Consider the following 22,097-nt stretch of genomic DNA (forward strand, 5'->3'; position numbering starts at 1 on the left):
ATGAACACTTTTCACATTCTCCCGTGCAACGCGGCTGCTAGTCCTCCTTTCATGCAAAATCATAAGGTTCCACCCCATGTCCAAGGCACCAAAGCCGCCTAAAAAGTGAATAATCGACAACTAAAACTTCAATTGTACTACTTCTTACTGGCTATTACTTCAACTTAGAAGCTTCTTCTGTGTTCTACTATGGTGCTTTTAGTGTCTCCGCACACCGCAGCACGCGACATAGCTTTGCAGACGATAAATGTAACCGTCTCAGAGAGAAAAGCGGCCAATGTGACGATCTGGCTTTAATTCGATTCGATAACAAATGACGAAAACGAACGGATTTCTCAGGTTTTTACTACATATCAACACATTTCACATTCTCCCGTGCAACGCGGCTGCAAGTCCACCTTTCATGCAAAATCTTAAGGTCCTAGGTCTTGTCCAAGCCACCAAAGCCGGCAATAAAGTGAATAATCGACAACTAAAACTTGAATTGTACTACTTCTTACTGGCTGCTTCTTCAACTTAGAAGCTTCTTCTGTGTTCTACTATGGTGCTTTTACTGTTTCCGCATACCGCAGCACGCGACATAGCTTTGCAGACGATAAATGTAACCGTCTCAGAGAAAGGAGCGGCCAATGTAAGGATCTGGCTTTAAGTCAATTCGATAACAAATGACGAAAGCGGACGGATTTCTCAGGTTTTTACTACATATGAACACTTTTCACATTCTCGCGTGCAACGCGGCTGCTAGTCCTCCTATCATGCAAAATCTTAAGGTTCCATCTCATGTCAAAGCCACCAAAGCCGCCTAAAAAGTGAATAATCGGCAATTAAAACTTGAATTGTACTACTTCTTACTGGCTATTACTTCAAATTAGAGGCTTCTTCTGTGTTCTACTATGGTGCTTTTAGTGTTTCGGCATACCGCAGCACGCGACATAGCTTTGCAGACGATAAATGTAACCGTTTCAGAGAGAAGAACGGCCAATGTGACGATCTGGCTTTAAGTCGATTCGTAAACAAATGAAGAAAACGGACGGATTTATCAGGTTTTTACTACATATGAACATTTTTCACATTCTCCCGTGCAACGCGGCTGCTAGTCCTCCTTTCATGCAAAATCTTAAGGTCCTAGGTCATGTCCAAGCCACCAAAGCCGGCCAAAAGGGAATATTCGATAACTAAAACTTGAATTGTACTACTTCTTACTGGCTATTACTTCAACATGGAAGCTTCTTCTGTGTTCTACTATGGTGCTTTTAGTGTTTCCGCATACCGCAGCACGCGACATAGCTTTGTAGACGATAAATGTAACCGTTTCAGAGAGACGAGCGGCCAATGTGACGATCTGGCTTTAAGTCGATTCGATAACAAATGACGAAAACGGACGGATTTCTCAGGTTTTTACTACATATGAACACTTTTCACATTCTCCCATGCAACGCGGCTGCTAGACCTCCTTTCATGCAAAATCTTAAGGTTCCACCTCATGTTCAAGCCACCAAAGCCGGCTAAAATGTGAATAATCGACAACTAATACTTGAACTGTACTACTTCTTACTGGCTATTACTTCAACTTAGAAGCTTCTTCTGTGTTCTACTATGGTGCTTTTAGTGCCTCCGCATACCGCAGCACGCGACATAGCTTTGCAGACGATAAATGTAACCGTCTCAGAGAGAAAAGCGGCCAATGTGGCGATCTGGCTTTAAGTCGATTCAATAACAAAAGACGAAAACGGACGGATTTCTCAGGTTCTTTCTACATATGAACACTTTTCACATCCTCCCATGCAACGCGGCTGCTAGTCCTCCTTTCATAAAAAATCTTAAGGTCCTGGGTCATGTCCAAGCAACCAAAGCCGACTAAAAAGTGAATTATCGACAACTAAAACTTGAATTGTACTACTTCTTACTGGCTATTACTTCAACATAGAAGCTTCTTCTGTGTTCTACTACAGTGCTTTTAGTGTTTCCGCATACCGCAGCACGCGACATAGCTTTGTAGACGATAAATGTAACCGTTTCAGTGAGAAGAGCGGCCAATGTGACGATCTGGCTTTAAGTCGATTCGATAACAAATGACGAAAACAGACGGATTTCTCAGGTTTTTACTACATATGAACACTTTTCACATTCTCCCATGCAACGCGGCTGCTAGACCTCCTTTCATGCAAAATCGTAAGGTCCTAGGTCATGTCCAAGCCACCAAAGCCGGCCAAAAGGGAATAATCGATAACTAAAACTTGAATTGTACTACTTCTTACTGGCTATTACTTCAACTTAGAAGCTTCTTCTGTGTTCTACTATGGTGCTTTTACTGTCTCCGCATACCACAGCACGCGACATAGCTTTGCAGACGATAAATGTAACCGTTTGAGAGAGAAGAATGGCCAGTGTGACGATCTGGCTTGAAGTCAATTCGATAACAAATGACGAAAACGGACGGATTTCTCAGTTTTTACTACATATGAACACTTTTCACATTCTCCCGTGCAACGCGGCTGCTAGTCCTCCTTTCATGCAAAATCTTAACGTACTAGGTGATGTCCAAGCCACCAAAACCGGCTAAAAAGTGAATAATCGAAAACAAAAACTTCAATTGTACTACATCTTACTGGCTATTGCTTCAACTTAGTAGCTTCTTCTGTGTCCTGCTATGGTGCTTTTAGTGTCTCCGCATACCGCAGCACGCGACATAGCTTTGCAGACGATAAGTGTAACCGTTTCAGAGAGAAGAGCGGCCAATGTGACGATCTGGCTTTAAGTCGATTCGATAACAAATGATGAAAACGGACGGATTTCTTAGGTTTTTACAACACATGAACACTTTTCACATTCTCCCGTGCAACGCGGCTGCTAGTCCTCCTTTCATGCAAAATCATAAGGTTCCACCCCATGTCCAAGGCACCAAAGCCGCCTAAAAAGTGAATAATCGACAACTAAAACTTCAATTGTACTACTTCTTACTGGCTATTACTTCAACTTAGAAGCTTCTTCTGTGTTCTACTATGGTGCTTTTAGTGTCTCCGCATACCGCAGCACGCGACATAGCTTTGCAGACGATAAATGTAACCGTCTCAGAGAGAAAAGCGGCCAATGTGACGATCTGGCTTTAATTCGATTCGATAACAAATGACGAAAACGAACGGATTTCTCAGGTTTTTACTACATATGAACACATTTCACATTCTCCCGTGCAACGCGGCTGCAAGTCCACCTTTCATGCAAAATCTTAAGGTCCTAGGTCTTGTCCAAGCCACCAAAGCCGGCAATAAAGTGAATAATCGACAACTAAAACTTGAATTGTACTACTTCTTACTGGCTGCTTCTTCAACTTAGAAGCTTCTTCTGTGTTCTACTATGGTGCTTTTACTGTTTCCGCATACCGCAGCACGCGACATAGCTTTGCAGACGATAAATGTAACCGTCTCAGAGAAAGGAGCGGCCAATGTAAGGATCTGGCTTTAAGTCAATTCGATAACAAATGACGAAAGCGGACGGATTTCTCAGGTTTTTACTACATATGAACACTTTTCACATTCTCGCGTGCAACGCGGCTGCTAGTCCTCCTATCATGCAAAATCTTAAGGTTCCATCTCATGTCAAAGCCACCAAAGCCGCCTAAAAAGTGAATAATCGGCAATTAAAACTTGAATTGTACTACTTCTTACTGGCTATTACTTCAAATTAGAGGCTTCTTCTGTGTTCTACTATGGTGCTTTTAGTGTTTCGGCATACCGCAGCACGCGACATAGCTTTGCAGACGATAAATGTAACCGTTTCAGAGAGAAGAACGGCCAATGTGGCGATCTGGCTTTAAGTCGATTCAATAACAAAAGACGAAAACGGACGGATTTCTCAGGTTCTTTCTACATATGAACACTTTTCACATCCTCCCATGCAACGCGGCTGCTAGTCCTCCTTTCATAAAAAATCTTAAGGTCCTGGGTCATGTCCAAGCAACCAAAGCCGACTAAAAAGTGAATTATCGACAACTAAAACTTGAATTGTACTACTTCTTACTGGCTATTACTTCAACATAGAAGCTTCTTCTGTGTTCTACTACAGTGCTTTTAGTGTTTCCGCATACCGCAGCACGCGACATAGCTTTGTAGACGATAAATGTAACCGTTTCAGTGAGAAGAGCGGCCAATGTGACGATCTGGCTTTAAGTCGATTCGATAACAAATGACGAAAACAGACGGATTTCTCAGGTTTTTACTACATATGAACACTTTTCACATTCTCCCATGCAACGCGGCTGCTAGACCTCCTTTCATGCAAAATCGTAAGGTCCTAGGTCATGTCCAAGCCACCAAAGCCGGCCAAAAGGGAATAATCGATAACTAAAACTTGAATTGTACTACTTCTTACTGGCTATTACTTCAACTTAGAAGCTTCTTCTGTGTTCTACTATGGTGCTTTTACTGTCTCCGCATACCACAGCACGCGACATAGCTTTGCAGACGATAAATGTAACCGTTTGAGAGAGAAGAATGGCCAGTGTGACGATCTGGCTTGAAGTCAATTCGATAACAAATGACGAAAACGGACGGATTTCTCAGTTTTTACTACATATGAACACTTTTCACATTCTCCCGTGCAACGCGTCTGCTAGTCCTCCTTTCATGCAAAATCTTAAGGTCCTAGGTCATGTCCAAGCCACCAAAGCCGGCTAAAATGTGAATAACTGACAACTAAAACTTGAATTGTACTACTTCTTACTGGGTATTACTTCAACTTAGAAGCTTCTTCTGTGTTCTACTATGGTGCTTTTAGTGTCTCCGCATACCGCAGCACGCGACATAGCTTTGCAGACGATAAATGTAACCGACTCAGAGAGAAAAGCGGCCAATGTGACGATCTGGCTTTAAGTCGATTCGATAACAAATGACGAAAACGGACGGATTTCTCAGGCTTTTACTACATATGAACACTTCTCACATTCCCCCGTGCAACGCGGCTGCTAGTACTCCTTTCATGCAAAATCTTAAGGTCCTAGGTCATTTCCAAGCCACCAAAGCCGGCTAAAAAGTGAATAATCGACAACTACAACTTGAATTGTACTACTTCTTACTGGCTATTAATTCAACTTAGAAGCTTCTTCTGTGTTCTACTATGGTGCTTTTAGTGTTTCGGCATACCGCAGCACGCGACATTGTTTTGTGGACGATAAATGTAACCGTTTGAGAGAGAAGAATGGCCAATGTGACGATCTGGCTTGAAGTCAATTAGATAACAAATAACGAAAACGGACGGATTTCTCAGGTTTTTACTACATATGAACACTTTTCACATTCTCCCGTGCAACGCGGCTGCTAGTCCTCCTTTCATGCAAAATTTTAAGGTCCTAGGTCATGTCCAAGCCACCAAAGCCTGCTAAAAACTCAAAGATCGACAACTAAAACTTCAATTATACTACGTCTTACTTTATATTACTTCAACTTAGAAGCTTCTTCTGTGTTCTACTATGGTGCTTTTAGTGTCTCCGCATACCGCAGCACGCGACATAGCTTTGCAGACGATAAATGTAACCGTCTCAGAGAGAAAAGCGGCCAATGTGACGATTTGGGTTTAAGTCGATTCGATAACAAATGACGAAAACGGACGGATTTCTCAGGTTCTTACTACATATGAACACTTTTCACATCCTCCCATGCAACGCGGCTGCTAGTCCTCCTTTCATGCAAAATGTTAAGGTCCTAGGTCATGTCCAAACCACCAAAGCCGGCTAAAATGTGAATAATTGACAACTAAAACTTGAATTTTACTACTTCTTACTGGCTATTACTGCAAATTAGAAGCTTCTTCTGTGTTCTACTATGGTGCTTTTAGTGTTTCAGCATACCGCAGCACGCGACATAGCTTTGCAGACGATAAATGTAACCGTTTCAGAGAAAAAAGCGGCCAATGTGACGATCTGGCGACGAAAACGGACGGATTTCTCAGGTTTTTATTACATATGAACATTTTTCACATTCTCCCGTGAAACGCGGCTGCTAGTCCTCCTTTCATGCAAAATCTTAAGGTCCTAGGTCATGTCCAAGCCACCTAAGCTGGCCAAAAGGGAATAATCGATAACTAAAACTTGAATTGTACTACTTCTTACTGGCTATTACTTCAACTTAGAAGCTTCTTCTGTGTTCTCCTATGGTGCTTTTAGTGTCTCCGCATACCACGGCACGCGACATAGCTTTGCAGACGATAAATGTAACCGTTTGAGAGAGAAGAATGGCCAGTGTGACGATCTGGCTTGAAGTCAATTCGATAACAAATGACGAAAACGGACGGATTTCTCAGTTTTTACTACATATGAACACTTTTCACATTCTCTCATGCAACGCGGCTGCTAGTCCTCCTTTCATGCAAAATGTTAAGGTCCTAGGTCATGTCCTAGCCACCAAAGCCGGCTAAAATGTGAATAATTGACAACTAAAACTTGAATTGTACTACTTCTTACTGGCTATTACTTCAACTTAGAAGCTTCTTTTGTGTTCTCCTATGGTGCTTTTAGTGTCTCCGCATACCGCAGCACGCGACATAGCTTTGCAGACGATAAATGTAACCGACTCAGAGAGAAAAGCGGCCAATGTGACGATCTGGCTTTAAGTCGATTCGATAACAAATGACGAAAACGGACGGATTTCTCAGGTTTTTACTACATATGATCACTTCTCACATTCCCCCGTGCAACGCGGCTGCTAGTACCCCTTTCATGCAAAATCTTAAGGTCCTAGGTCATTTCCAAGCCACCAAAGCCGGCTAAAAAGTGAATAATCGACAACTACAACTTGAATTGTACTACTTCTTACTGGCTATTACTTCAACTTAGAAGCTTCTTCTGTGTTCTACTATGGTGCTTTTAGTGTCTCCGCATACCACAGCACGCGACATAGCTTTGCAGACGATAAATGTAACCGTTTGAGAGAGATGAATGGCCAGTGTGACGATCTGGCTTGAAGTCAATTCGATAACAAATGACGAAAACGGACGGATTTCTCAGGTTTTTACAACATATGAACACTTCCCACATTCCCCCGTGCAACGCGGCTGCTAGTACTCCTTTCATGCAAAATCTTAAGGTCCTAGGTCATTTCCAAGCCTCCAAAGCCGGCTAAAAAGTGAATAATCGACAACTACAACTTGAATTGTACTACTCCTTACTGGCTATTACTTCAACTTAGAACCTTCTTCTGTGTTCTACTATGGTGCTTTTAGTGTCTCCGCATACCGCAGCACGCGTCATAGCTTTGCAGACGATAAATGTAACCGTCTCAGAGAGAAAAGCGGCCAATGTGACGATCTGGCTTTAAGTCGATTCGATAACAAATGACGAAAACGGACGGATTTCTGAGGTTTTTACTACATATGAACACTTTTCACATTCTCCCATGCAGCGCGGCTGCTAGTCCTCCTTTCATGCAAAATCTTAAGGTCCTAGGTCATGTCCAAGTAACCAAAGCAGGCTAAAAAGTGAATAATCGACAACTAAAACTTCAATTGTACTACTTCTTACTGGCTATTACTTCAACTTAGAAGCTTCTTCTGTGTTCTACTATGGTGCTTTTAGTGTTTCGGCATACCGCAGCACGCGACATTGTTTTGCAGACGATAAATGAAACCGTTTGAGAGAGAAGAATGGCCAGTGTGACGATCTGGCTTGAAGTCAATTCGATAACAAATGACGAAAACGGACGGATTTCTCAGTTTTTACTACATATGAACACTTTTCACATTCTCCCGTGCAACGCGTCTGCTAGTCCTCCTTTCATGCAAAATCTTAAGGTCCTAGGTCATGTCCAAGCCACCAAAGCCGGCTAAAATGTGAATAACTGACAACTAAAACTTGATTTGTACTACTTCTTACTGGCTATTACTTCAACTTAGAAGCTTCTTCTGTGTTCTACTATGGTGCTTTTAGTGTCTCCGCATACCGCAGCACGCGACATAGCTTTGCAGACGATAAATGTAACCGACTCAGAGAGAAAAGCGGCCAATGTGACGATCTGGCTTTAAGTCGATTCGATAACAAATGACGAAAACGGACGGATTTCTCAGGTTTTTACTACATATGAACACTTCTCACATTCCCCCGTGCAACGCGGCTGCTAGTACTCCTTTCATGCAAAATCTTAAGGTCCTAGGTCATTTCCAAGCCACCAAAGCCGGCTAAAAAGTGAATAATCGACAACTACAACTTGAATTGTACTACTTCTTACTGGCTATTAATTCAACTTAGAAGCTTCTTCTGTGTTCTACTATGGTGCTTTTAGTGTTTCGGCATACCGCTGCACGCGACATTGTTTTGCGGACGATAAATGTAACCGTTTGAGAGAGAAGAATGGCCAATGTGACGATCTGGCTTGAAGTCAATTAGATAACAAATGACGAAAACGGACGGATTTCTCAGGTTCTTACTACATATGAACACTTTTCACATCCTCCCATGCAACGCGGCTGCTAGTCCTCCTTTCATGCAAAATGTTAAGGTCCTAGGTCATGTCCAAACCACCAAAGCCGGCTAAAATGTGAATAATTGACAACTAAAACTTGAATTTTACTACTTCTTACTGGCTATTACTGCAAATTAGAAGCTTCTTCTGTGTTCTACTATGGTGCTTTTAGTGTTTCAGCATACCGCAGCACGCGACATAGCTTTGCAGACGATAAATGTAACCGTTTCAGAGAAAAAAGCGGCCAATGTGACGATCTGGCTTTAAGTCGATTCGTAAACAAATGACGAAAACGGACGGATTTCTCAGGTTTTTATTACATATGAACATTTTTCACATTCTCCCGTGAAACGCGGCTGCTAGTCCTCCTTTCATGCAAAATCTTAAGGTCCTAGGTCATGTCCAAGCCACCTAAGCTGGCCAAAAGGGAATAATCGATAACTAAAACTTGAATTGTACTACTTCTTACTGGCTATTACTTCAACTTAGAAGCTTCTTCTGTGTTCTACATTGGTGCTTTTAGTGTCTCCGCATACCGCAGCACGCGACATAGCTTTGCAGACGATAAATGTAACCGTCTCAGAGAAAAAAGCGGCCAATGTGACGATCTGGCTTTAAGTCGATTCGATAACAAATGACGAAAACGGACGGATTTCTCAGGTTCTTACTACATATGAACACTTTTCACATCCTCCCATGCAACGCGGCTGCTAGTCCTCCTATCATAAAAAATCTTAAGGTCCTGGGTCATGTCCAAGCAACCAAAGCCGACAAAAAGTGAATAATCGACAACTAAAACTTCAATTGTACTACTTCTTACTGGCTATTACTTCAACATAGAAGCTTCTTCTGTGTTCTACTACAGTGCTTTTAGTGTTTCCGCATACCGCAGCACGCGACATAGCTTTGTAGACGATAAATGTAACCGTTTCAGTGAGAAGAGCGGCCAATGTGACGATCTGGCTTTAAGTCGATTCGAAAACAAATGACGAACACAGACGGATTTCTCAGGTTTTTACTACATATGAACACTTTTCACATTCTCCCATGCAACGCGGCTGCTAGACCTCCTTTCATGCAAAATCGTAAGGTCCTAGGTCATGTCCAAGCCACCAAAGCCGGCCAAAAGGGAATAATCGATAACTAAAACTTGAATTGTACTACTTCTTACTGGCTATTACTTCAACTTAGAAGCTTCTTCTGTGTTCTACTATGGTGCTTTTAGTGTCTCCGCATACCACAGCACGCGACATAGCTTTGCAGACGATAAATGTAACCGTTTGAGAGAGAAGAATGGCCAGTGTGACGATCTGGCTTGAAGTCAATTCGATAACAAATGACGAAAACGGACGGATTTCTCAGTTTTTACTACATATGAACACTTTTCACATTCTCCCGTGCAACGCGTCTGCTAGTCCTCCTTTCATGCAAAATGTTAAGGTCCTAGGTCATGTCCAAGCCACCAAAGCCGGCTAAAATGTGAATAATTGACAACTAAAACTTGAATTGTACTACTTCTGACTGGCTATTACTTCAACTTAGAATCTTCTTCTGTGTTCTACAATGGTGCTTTTAGTGTCTCTGCATACCGCAGCACGCGACATAGCTTTGCAGACGATAAATGTAACCGACTCAGAGAGAAAAGCGGCCAATGTGACGATCTGGCTTTAAGTCGATTCGATAACAAATGACGAAAACGGACGGTTTACTCAGGTTTTTACAACATATGAACACTTCCCACATTCCCCCGTGCAACGCGGCTGCTAGTACTCCTATCATGCAAAATCTTAAGGTCCTAGGTCATTTCCAAGCCTCCAAAGCCGGCTAAAAAGTGAATAATCGACAACTACAACTTGAATTGTACTACTCCTTACTGGCTATTACTTCAACTTAGAACCTTCTTCTGTGTTCTACTATGGTGCTTTTAGTGTCTCCGCATACCGCAGCACGCGTCATAGCTTTGCAGACGATAAATGTAACCGTCTCAGAGAGAAAAGCGGCCAATGTGACGATCTGGCTTTAAGTCGATTCGATATCAAATGACGAAAACGGACGGATTTCTCAGGTTTTTACTACATATGAACACTTTTCACATTCTCCCATGCAGCGCGGCTGCTAGTCCTCCTTTCATGCAAAATCGTAAGGTCCTAGGTCATGTCCAAGTAACCAAAGCCGGCTAAAAAGTGAATAATCGACAACTAAAACTTCAATTGTACTACTTCTTACTGGCTATTACTTCAACTTAGAAGCTTCTTCTGTGTTCTACTATGGTGCTTTTAGTGTTTCGGCATACCGCAGCACGCGACATTGTTTTGCAGACGATAAATGAAACCGTTTGAGAGAGAAGAATGGCCAATGTGACGATCTGGCTTGAAGTCAATTCGATAACAAATGACGAAAACGGACGGATTTCTCAGGTTTTTACTACATATGAACACTTTTCACATTCTCCCGTGCAACGCGGCTGCTAGTCCTCCTTTCATGCAAAATCTTAAGTTCCTAGGTCATGTCCAAGCCACCAAAGACTGCTAAAAACTGAAAGATCGACAACTAAAACTTCAATTGTACTACGTCTTACTTTATATTACTTCAACTTAGAAGCTTCTTCTGTGTTCTACTATGGTGCTTTTAGTGTCTCCGCATACCGCAGCACGCGACATAGCTTTGCAGACGATAAATGTAACCGTCTCAGAGAGAAAAGCGGCCAATGTGACGATCTGGCTTTAATTCGATTCGATAACAAATGACGAAAACGGACGGATTTCTCAGGTTTTTACTACATATGAACACTTTTCACATTCTCCCGTGCAACGCGGCTGCAAGTCCTCCTTTCATGCAAAATCTTAAGGTCCTAGGTCTTGTCCAAGCCACCAAAGCCGGCCAAAAGGGAATAATCGATAACTAAAACTTGAATTGTACTACTTCTTACTGGCTATTACTTCAACTTAGAAGCTTCTTCTGTGTTCTACTATGGTGCTTTTAGTGTCTCCGCATACCACGGCACGCGACATAGCTTTGCAGACGATAAATGTAACCGTTTGAGAGAGAAGAATGGCCAGTGTGACGAACTGGCTTTAAGTCAATTCGATAACAAATGACGAAAACGGACGGATTTCTCAGTTTTTACTACATATGAACACTTTTCACATTCTCTCATGCAACGCGGCTGCTAGTCCTCCTTTCATGCAAAATGTTAAGGTCCTAGGTCATGTCCTAGCCACCAAAGGCGGCTAAAATGTGAATAATTGACAACTAAAACTTGAATTGTACTACTTCTTACTGGCTATTACTTCAACTTAGAAGCTTCTTCTGTGTTCTCCTATGGTGCTTTTAGTGTCTCCGCATACCGCAGCACGCGACATAGCTTTGCAGACGATAAATGTAACCGACTCAGAGAGAAAAGCGGCCAATGTGACGATCTGGCTTTAAGTCGATTCGATAACAAATGACGAAAACGGACGGATTTCTCAGGTTTTTACTACATATGAACACTTCTCACATTCCCCCGTGCAATGCGGCTGCTAGTACCCCTTTCATGCAAAATCTTAAGGTCCTAGGTCATTTCCAAGCCACCAAAGCCGGCTAAAAAGTGAATAATCGACAACTACAACTTGAATTGTACTACTTCTTACTGGCTATTACTTCAACTTAGAAGCTTCTTCTGTGTTCTACTATGGTGCTTTTAGTGTTTCCGCATACCGCAGCACGCATCATAGCTTTGCAGACGATAAATGTAACCGTTTCAAGGAGAAAAGCGGCCAATGTGACGATCTGGCTTTAAGTCGATTCGATAACATATGACGAAAACGGACGGATTTCTCAGGTTTTTACTACATATGAACACTTTTCACATTCTGCCATGCAACGCGGCTGCTAGTCCTCCTTTCATGCAAAATCTTAAGGTCCTAGGTCATGTCCAAGCAACCAAAGCCGGCTAAAAAGTGAATAATCGACAACTAAAACTTCAATTGTACTACTTCTTACTGGCTATTACTTCAACTTAGAAGCTTCATCTGTGTTCTACTATGGTGCTTTTAGTGTTTCGGCATACCGCAGCACGCGACATTGTTTTGCAGACGATAAATGTAACCGTTTGAGAGAGAAGAATGGCCAATGTGACGATCTGGCTTGAAGTCAATTAGATAACAAATGACGAAAACGGACGGATTTCTCAGGTTTTTACTACATATGAACACTTTTCACATTCTCCCGTGCAACGCGGCTGCTAGTACTCCTTTCATGCAAAATCTTAAGGTCATAGGTCATGTCCAAGCAACCAAAGCCTGCTAAAAACTGAATAATCGACAACTAAAACTTCAATTGTACTACGTCTTACTTTATATTACTTCAACTTAGATGCTTCTTCTGTGTTCTACTATGGTGCTCTTACTGTTTCCGCATACTGCAGCACGCGACATAGCTTTGCAGACGATAAATGTAACCGTCTCAGAGAGAAGAGCGGCCAATGTGAGGATCTGGCTTTAAGTCAATTCGATAACAAATGACGAAAGCGGACGGATTTCTGAGGATTTTACTACATATGAACACTTTTCACATTCTCGCGTGCAACGCGGCTGCTAGTCCTCCTATCATGCAAAATCTTAAGGTTCCATCTCATGTCAAAGCCACCAAAGCCGGCTAAAAAGTGAATAATCGGCAATTAAAACTTGAATTGTACTACTTCTTACTGGCTATTACTTCAACATAGAAGCTTCTTCTGTGTTCTACTATGGTGCTTTTAGTGTTTCCGCATACCGCAGCACGCGACATAGCTTTGTAGACGATAAATGTAACCGTTTCAGAGAGACGAGCGGCCAATGTGACGAACTGGCTTTAAGTCGATTCGATAACAAATGACGAAAACGGACGGATTTCTCAGGTTCTTACTACATATGAACACTTTTCACATCCTCCAATGCAACGCGGCTGCTAGTCCTCCTTTCATAAAAAATCTTAAGGTCCTGGGTCATGTCCAAGCAACCAAAGCCGACTAAAAAGTGAATAATCGACAACTAAAACTTGAATTGTACTACTTCTTACTGGCTATTACTTCAACATAGAAGCTTCTTCTGTGTTCTACTACGGTGCTTTTAGTGTCTCCACATACCGCAGCACGCGTCATAGCTTTGCAGACGATAAATGTAACCGTCTCAGAGAGAAAAGCGGCCAATGTGACGATCTGGCTTTAAGTCGATTCGATAACAAATGACGAAAACGGACGGATTTCTCAGGTTTTTACTACATATGAACACTTTTCACATTCTCCCATGCAGCGCGGCTGCTAGTCCTCCTTTCATGCAAAATCTTAAGGTCCTAGGTCATGTCCAAGTAACCAAAGCCGGCTAAAAAGTGAATAATCGACAACTAAAACTTCAATTGTACCACTTCTTACTGGCTATTACTTCAACTTAGAAGCTTCTTCTGTGATCTACTATGGTGCTTTTAGTGTTTCGGCATACCGCAGCACGCGACATTGTTTTGCAGACGATAAATGTAACCGTTTGAGAGAGAAGAATGGCCAATGTGACGATCTGGCTTGAAGTCAATTCGATAACAAATGACGAAAACGGACGGATTTCTCAGGTTTTTACTACATATGAACACTTTTCACATTCTCCCGTGCAACGCGGCTGCTAGTCCTCCTTTCATGCAAAATCTTAAGGTCCTAGGTCATGTCCAAGCCACCAAAGCCTGCTAAAAACTGAAAGATCGACAACTAAAACTTCAATTGTACTACGTCTTACTTTATATTACTTCAACTTAGAAGCTTCTTCTGTGTTCTACTATGGTGCTTTTAGTGTCTCCGCATACCGCAGCACGCGACATAGCTTTGCAGACGATAAATGTAACCGTCTCAGAGAGAAAAGCGGCCAATGTGACGATCTGGCTTTAATTCGATTCGATAACAAATGACGAAAACGGACGGATTTCTCAGGTTTTTACTACATATGAACACTTTTCACATTCTCCCGTGCAACGCGGCTGCAAGTCCTCCTTTCATGCAAAATCTTAAGGTCCTAGGTCTTGTCCAAGCCACCAAAGCCGGCCAAAAGGGAATAATCGATAACTAAAACTTGAATTGTACTACTTCTTACTGGCTATTACTTCAACTTAGAAGCTTCTTCTGTGTTCTACTATGGTGCTTTTAGTGTCTCCGCATACCACAGCACGCGACATAGCTTTTCAGACGATAAATGTAACCGTTTGAGAGAGAAGAATGGCCAGTGTGACGATCTGGCTTGAAGTCAATTCGATAACAAATGACGAAAACGGACGGATTTCTCAGTTTTTACTACATATGAACACTTTTCACATTCTCTCATGCAACGCGGCTGCTAGTCCTCCTTTCATGCAAAATGTTAAGGTCCTAGGTCATGTCCAAGCCACCAAAGGCGGCTAAAATGTGAATAATTGACAACTAAAACTTGAATTGTACTACTTCTTACTGGCTATTACTTCAACTTAGAAGCTTCTTCTGTGTTCTACTATGGTGCTTTTAGTGCCTCCGCATACCGCAGCACGCGACATAGCTTTGCAGACGATAAATGTAACCGACTCAGAGAGAAAAGCGGCCAATGTGACGATCTGGCTTTAAGTCGATTCGATAACAAATGACGAAAACGGACGGATTTCTCAGGTTTTTACTACATATGAACACTTCTCACATTCCCCCGTGCAACGCGGCTGCTAGTACCCCTTTCATGCAAAATCTTAAGGTCCTAGGTCATTTCCAAGCCACCAAAGCCGGCTAAAAAGTGAATAATCGACAACTAAAACTTGAATTGTACTACTTCTTACTGGCTATTACTTCAACTTAGAAGCTTCTTCTGTGTTCTACTATGGTGCTTTTAGTGTCTCCGCATACCGCAGCACGCGTCATAGCTTTGCAGACGATAAATGTAACCGTCTCAAGGAGAAAAGCGGCCAATGTGACGATCTGGCTTTAAGTCGATTCGATAACAAATGACGAAAACGGACGGATTTCTCAGGTTTTTACTACATATGAACACTTTTCACATTCTGCCATGCAACGCGGCTGCTAGTCCTCCTTTCATGCAAAATCTTAAGGTCCTAGGTCATGTCCAAGCAACCAAAGCCGGCTAAAAAGTGAATAATCGACAACTAAAACTTCAATTGTACTACTTCTTACTGGCTATTACTTCAACTTAGAAGCTTCATCTGTGTTCTACTATGGTGCTTTTAGTGTTTCGGCATACCGCAGCACGCGACATTGTTTTGCAGACGATAAATGTAACCGTTTGAGAGAGAAGAATGGCCAATGTGACGATCTGGCTTGAAGTCAATTAGATAACAAATGACGAAAACGGACGGATTTCTCAAGTTTTTACTACATATGAACACTTTTCACATTCACCCGTGCAACGCGGCTGCTAGTCCTTCTTTCATGCAAAATCTTAAGGTCCCAGGTCATGTCCAAGCAACCAAAGCCTGCTAAAAACTGAATAATCGACAACTAAAACTTCAATTGTACTACGTCTTACTTTATATTACTTCAACTTAGATGCTTCTTCTGTGTTCTACTATAGTGCTTTTAGTGTCTCCGCATACCGCAGCACGCGACATAGCTTTGCAGACGATAAATGTAACCGTCTCAGAGAGAAAAGCGGCCAATGTGACGATCTGGCTTTAATTCGATTCGATAACAAATGACTAAAACGGACGGATTTCTCAGGTTCTTACTACATATGAACACTTTTCACATTCTCCCGTGCAACGCGGCTGCAAGTCCTCCTTTCATGCAAAATCTTAAGGTCCTAGGTCTTGTCCAAGCCACCAAAGCCGGCAATAAAGTGAATAATCGACAACTAAAACTTGAATTGTACTACTTCTTACTGGCTGCTTCTTCAACTTAGAAGCTTCTTCTGTGTTCTACTATGGTGCTTTTACTGTTTCCGCATACTGCAGCACGCGACATAGCTTTGCAGACGATAAATGTAACCGTCTCAGAGAGAAGAGCGGCCAATGTGAGGATCTGGCTTTAAGTCAATTCGATAACAAATGACGAAAGCGGACGGATTTCTCAGGATTTTACTACATATGAACACTTTTCACATTCTCGCGTGCAACGCGCCTGCTAGTCCTCCTATCATGCAAAATCTTAAGGTTCCATCTCATGTCAAAGCCACCAAAGCCGGCTAAAAAGTGAATAATCGGCAATTAAAACTTGAATTGTACTACTTCTTACTGGCTATTACTTCAACATAGAAGCTTCTTCTGTGTTCTACTATGGTGCTTTTAGTGTTTCCGCATACCGCAGCACGCGACATAGCTTTGTAGACGATAAATGTAACCGTTTCAGAGAGACGAGCGGCCAATGTGACGATCTGGCTTTAAGTCGATTCGATAACAAATGACGAAAACGGACGGATTTCTCAGGTTCTTACTACATATGAACACTTTTCACATCCTCCCATGCAACGCGGCTGCTAGTCCTCCTTTCATAAAAAATCTTAAGGTCCTGGGTCATGTCCAAGCAACCAAAGCCGACTAAAAAGTGAATAATCGACAACTAAAACTTGAATTGGACTACTTCTTACTGGCTATTACTTCAACATAGAAGCTTCTTCTGTGTTCTACTACGGTGCGTTTAGTGTTTCCGCATACCGCAGCACGCGACATAGCTTTGTAGACGATAAATGTAACCGTCTCAGAGAGAAGAGCGGCCAATGTGAGGATCTGGCTTTAAGTCAATTCGATAACAAATGACGAAAACGGACGGATTTGTCAGGTTCTTACTACATATGAACACTTTTCACATCCTCCCATGCAACGCGGCTGCTAGTCCTCCTTTCATAAAAAATCTTAAGGTCCTGGGTCATGTCCAAGCAACCAAAGCCGACTAAAAAGTGAATAATCGACAACTAAAACTTGAATTGTACTACTTCTTACTGGCTATTACTTCAACTTAGAACCTTCTTCTGTGTTCTACTATGGTGCTTTTAGTGTCTCCGCATACCGCAGCACGCGTCATAGCTTTGCAGACGATAAATGTAACCGTCTCAGAGAGAAAAGCGGCCAATGTGACGATCTGGTTTTAAGTCGATTCGATAACAAATGACGAAAACGGACGGATTTCTCAGGTTTTTACTACATATGAACACTTTTCACATTCTCCCATGCAGCGCGGCTGCTAGTCCTCCTTTCATGCAAAATCTTAAGGTCCTAGGTCATGTCCAAGTAACCAAAGCCGGCTAAAAAGTGAATAATCGACAACTAAAACTTCAATTGTACTACTTCTTACTGGCTATTACTTCAACTTAGAAGCTTCTTCTGTGTTCTACTATGGTGCTTTTAGTGTTTCGGCATACCGCAGCACGCGACATTGTTTTGCAGACGATAAATGTAACCGTTTGAGAGAGAAGAATGGCCAATGTGACGATCTGGCTTGAAGTCAATTCGATAACAAATGACGAAAACGGACGGATTTCTCAGGTTTTTACTACATATGAACACTTTTCACATTCTCCCGTGCAACGCGGCTGCTAGTCCTCCTTTCATGCAAAATCTTAAGGTCCTAGGTCATTTCCAAGCCACCAAAGCCTGCTAAAAACTGAAAGATCGACAACTAAAACTTCAATTGTACTACGTCTTACTTTATATTACTTCAACTTAGAAGCTTCTTCTGTGTTCTACTATGGTGCTTTTAGTGTCTCCGCATACCGCAGCACGCGACATAGCTTTGCAGACGATAAATGTAACAGTCTCAGAGAGATAAGCGGCCAATGTGACGATCTGGCTTTAATTCGATTCGATAACAAATGACGAAAACGGACGGATTTCTCAGGTTTTTACTACATATGAACACTTTTCACATTCTCCCGTGCAACGCGGCTGCAAGTTCTCCTTTCATGCAAAATCTTAAGGTCCTAGGTCTTGTCCAAGCCAACAAAGCCGGCAATAAAGTGAATAATCGACAACTAAAACTTGAATTGTACTACTTCTTACTGGCTGCTTCTTCAACTTAGAAGCTTCTTCTGTGTTCTACTATGGTGCTTTTACTGTTTCCGCATACTGCAGCACGCGACATAGCTTTGCAGACGATAAATGTAACCGTCTCAGAGAAAAAGGCGGCCAATGTGACGATCTGGCTTTAAGTCGATTCGTAAACAAATGACGAAAACGGACGGATTTCTCAGGTTTTTATTACATATGAACATTTTTCACATTCTCCCGTGAAACGCGGCTGCTAGTCCTCCTTTCATGCAAAATCTTAAGGTCCTAGGTCTTGTCCAAGCCACCAAAGCCGGCCAAAAGGGAATAATCGATAACTAAAACTTGAATTGTACTACTTCTTACTGGCTATTACTTCAACTTAGAAGCTTCTTCTGTGTTCTACTATGGTGCTTATAGTGTCTCCGCATACCACAGCACGCGACATAGCTTTGCAGACGATAAATGTAACCGTTTGAGAGAGAAGAATGGCCAGTGTGACGATCTGGCTTGAAGTCAATTCGATAACAAATGACGAAAACGGACGGATTTCTCAGTTTTTACTACATATGAACACTTTTCACATTCTCTCATGCAACGCGGCTGCTAGTCCTCCTTTCATGCAAAATCTTAACGTCCTAGGTCATGTCCAAGCAACCAAAGCCTGCTAAAAACTGAATAATCGACAACTAAAACTTCAATTGTACTACGTCTTACTTTATATTACTTCAATTTAGATGCTTCTTCTGTGTTCTACTATAGTGCTTTTAGTGTCTCCGCATACCGCAGCACGCGACATAGCTTTGCAGACGATAAACGTAACCGTCTCAGAGAGAAAAGCGGCCAATGTGACGATCTGGCTTTAATTCGATTCGATAACAAATGACGAAAACAAACGGATTTCTCAGGTTTTTACTACATATGAACACTTTTCACATTCTCCCGTGCAACGCGGCTGCAAGTCCTCCTTTCATGCAAAATCTTAAGGTCCTAGGTCTTGTCCAAGCCACCAAAGCCGGCAATAAAGTGAATAATCGACAACTAAAACTTGAATTGTACTACTTCTTACTGGCTGCTTCTTCAACTTAGAAGCTTCTTCTGTGTTCTACTATGGTGCTTTTACTGTTTCCGCATACTGCAGCACGCGACATAGCTTTGCAGACGATAAATGTAACCGTCTCAGAGAGAAGAGCGGCCAATGTGAGGATCTGGCTTTAAGTCAATTCGATAACAAATGACGAAAGCGGACGGATTTCTCAGGATTTTACTACATATGAACACTTTTCACATTCTCGCGTGCAACGCGGCTGCTAGTCCTCCTATCATGCAAAATCTTAAGGTTCCATCTCATGTCAAAGCCACCAAAGCCGGCTAAAAAGTGAATAATCGGCAATTAAAACTTGAATTGTACTACTTCTTACTGGCTATTACTTCAACATAGAAGCTTCTTCTGTGTTCTACTATGGTGCTTTTAGTGTTTCCGCATACCGCAGCACGCGACATAGCTTTGTAGACGATAAATGTAACCGTTTCAGAGAGACGAGCGGCCAATGTGACGATCTGGCTTTAAGTCGAATCGATAACAAATGACGAAAACGGACGGATTTCTCAGGTTCTTACTACATATGAACACTTTTCACATCCTCCCATGCAACGCGGCTGCTATTCCTCCTTTCATAAAAAATCTTAAGGTCCTGGGTCATGTCCAAGCAACCAAAGCCGACTAAAAAGTGAATAATCGACAACTAAAACTTGAATTGTACTACTTCTTACTGGCTATTACTTCAACATAGAAGCTTCTTCTGTGTTCTACTACGGTGCTTTTAGTGTTTCCGCATACCGCAGCACGCGACATAGCTTTGTAGACGATAAATGTAACCGTCTCAGAGAGAAGAGCGGCCAATGTGAGGATCTGGCTTTAAGTCAATTCGATAACAAATGACGAAAACGGACGGATTTCTCAGGTTTTTATTACATATGAACATTTTTCACATTCTCCCGTGAAACGCGGCTGCTAGTCCTCCTTTCATGCAAAATCTTAAGGTCCTAGGTCATGTCCAAGCCACCTAAGCTGGCCAAAAGGGAATAATCGATAACTAAAACTTGAATTGTACTACTTCTTACTGGCTATTACTTCAACTTAGAAGCTTCTTCTGTGTTCTACATTGGTGCTTTTAGTGTCTCCGCATACCGCAGCACGCGACATAGCTTTGCAGACGATAAATGTAACCGTCTCAGAGAAAAAAGCGGCCAATGTGACGATCTGGCTTTAAGTCGATTCGATAACAAATGACGAAAACGGACGGATTTCTCAGGTTCTTACTACATATGAACACTTTTCACATCCTCCCATGCAACGCGGCTGTTAGTCCTCCTTTCATAAAAAATCTTAAGGTCCTGGGTCATGTCCAAGCAACCAAAGCCGACTAAAAAGTGAATAATCGACAACTAAAACTTCAATTGTACTACTTCTTACTGTCTATTACTTCAACATAGAAGCTTCTTCTGTGTTCTACTACAGTGCTTTTAGTGTTTCCGCATACCGCAACACGCGACATAGCTTTGTAGACGATAAATGTAACCGTTTCAGTGAGAAGAGCGGCCAATGTGACGATCTGGCTTTAAGTCGATTCGAAAACAAATGACGAAAACAGACGGATTTCTCAGGTTTTTACTACATATGAACACTTTTCACATTCTCCCATGCAACGCGGCTGCTAGACCTCCTTTCATGCAAAATCGTAAGGTCCTAGGTCATGTCCAAGCCACCAAAGCCGGCCAAAAGGGAATAATCGATAACTAAAACTTGAATTGTACTACTTCTTACTGGCTATTACTTCAACTTAGAAGCTTCTTCTGTGTTCTACTATGGTGCTTTTAGTGTCTCCGCATACCACAGCACGCGACATAGCTTTGCAGACGATAAATGTAACCGTTTGAGAGAGAAGAATGGCCAGTGTGACGATCTGGCTTGAAGTCAATTCGATAACAAATGACGAAAACGGACGGATTTCTCAGTTTTTACTACATATGAACACTTTTCACATTCTCCCGTGCAACGCGTCTGCTAGTCCTCCTTTCATGCAAAATGTTAAGGTCCTAGGTCATGTCCAAGCCACCAAAGCCGGCTAAAATGTGAATAATTGACAACTAAAACTTGAATTGTACTACTTCTGACTGGCTATTACTTCAACTTAGAAGCTTCTTCTGTGTTCTACTATGGTGCTTTTAGTGTCTCTGCATACCGCAGCACGCGACATAGCTTTGCAGACGATAAATGTAACCGACTCAGAGAGAAAAGCGGCCAATGTGACGATCTGGCTTTAAGTCGATTCGATAACAAATGACGAAAACGGACGGTTTTCTCAGGTTTTTACTACATATGAACACTTCTCACATTCCCCCGTGCAACGCGGCTGCAGGACCTCCTTTCATGCAAAATCGTAAGGTCCTAGGTCATGTCCAAGCCACCAAAGCCGGCCAAAAGGGAATAATCGATAACTAAAACTTGAATTGTACTACTTCTTACTGGCTATTACTTCAACTTAGAAGCTTCTTCTGTGTTCTACTATGGTGCTTTTAGTGTCTCCGCATACCACAGCACGCGACATAGCTTTGCAGACGATAAATGTAACCGTTTGAGAGAGAAGAATGGACAGTGTGACGATCTGGCTTTAAGTCGATTCGAAAACAAATGAC

This window comes from Schistocerca gregaria, chromosome 9, assembly GCF_023897955.1.
Source record: "Schistocerca gregaria isolate iqSchGreg1 chromosome 9, iqSchGreg1.2, whole genome shotgun sequence".
In the NCBI taxonomy this organism is placed as follows: Eukaryota; Metazoa; Arthropoda; class Insecta; order Orthoptera; family Acrididae; genus Schistocerca; species Schistocerca gregaria.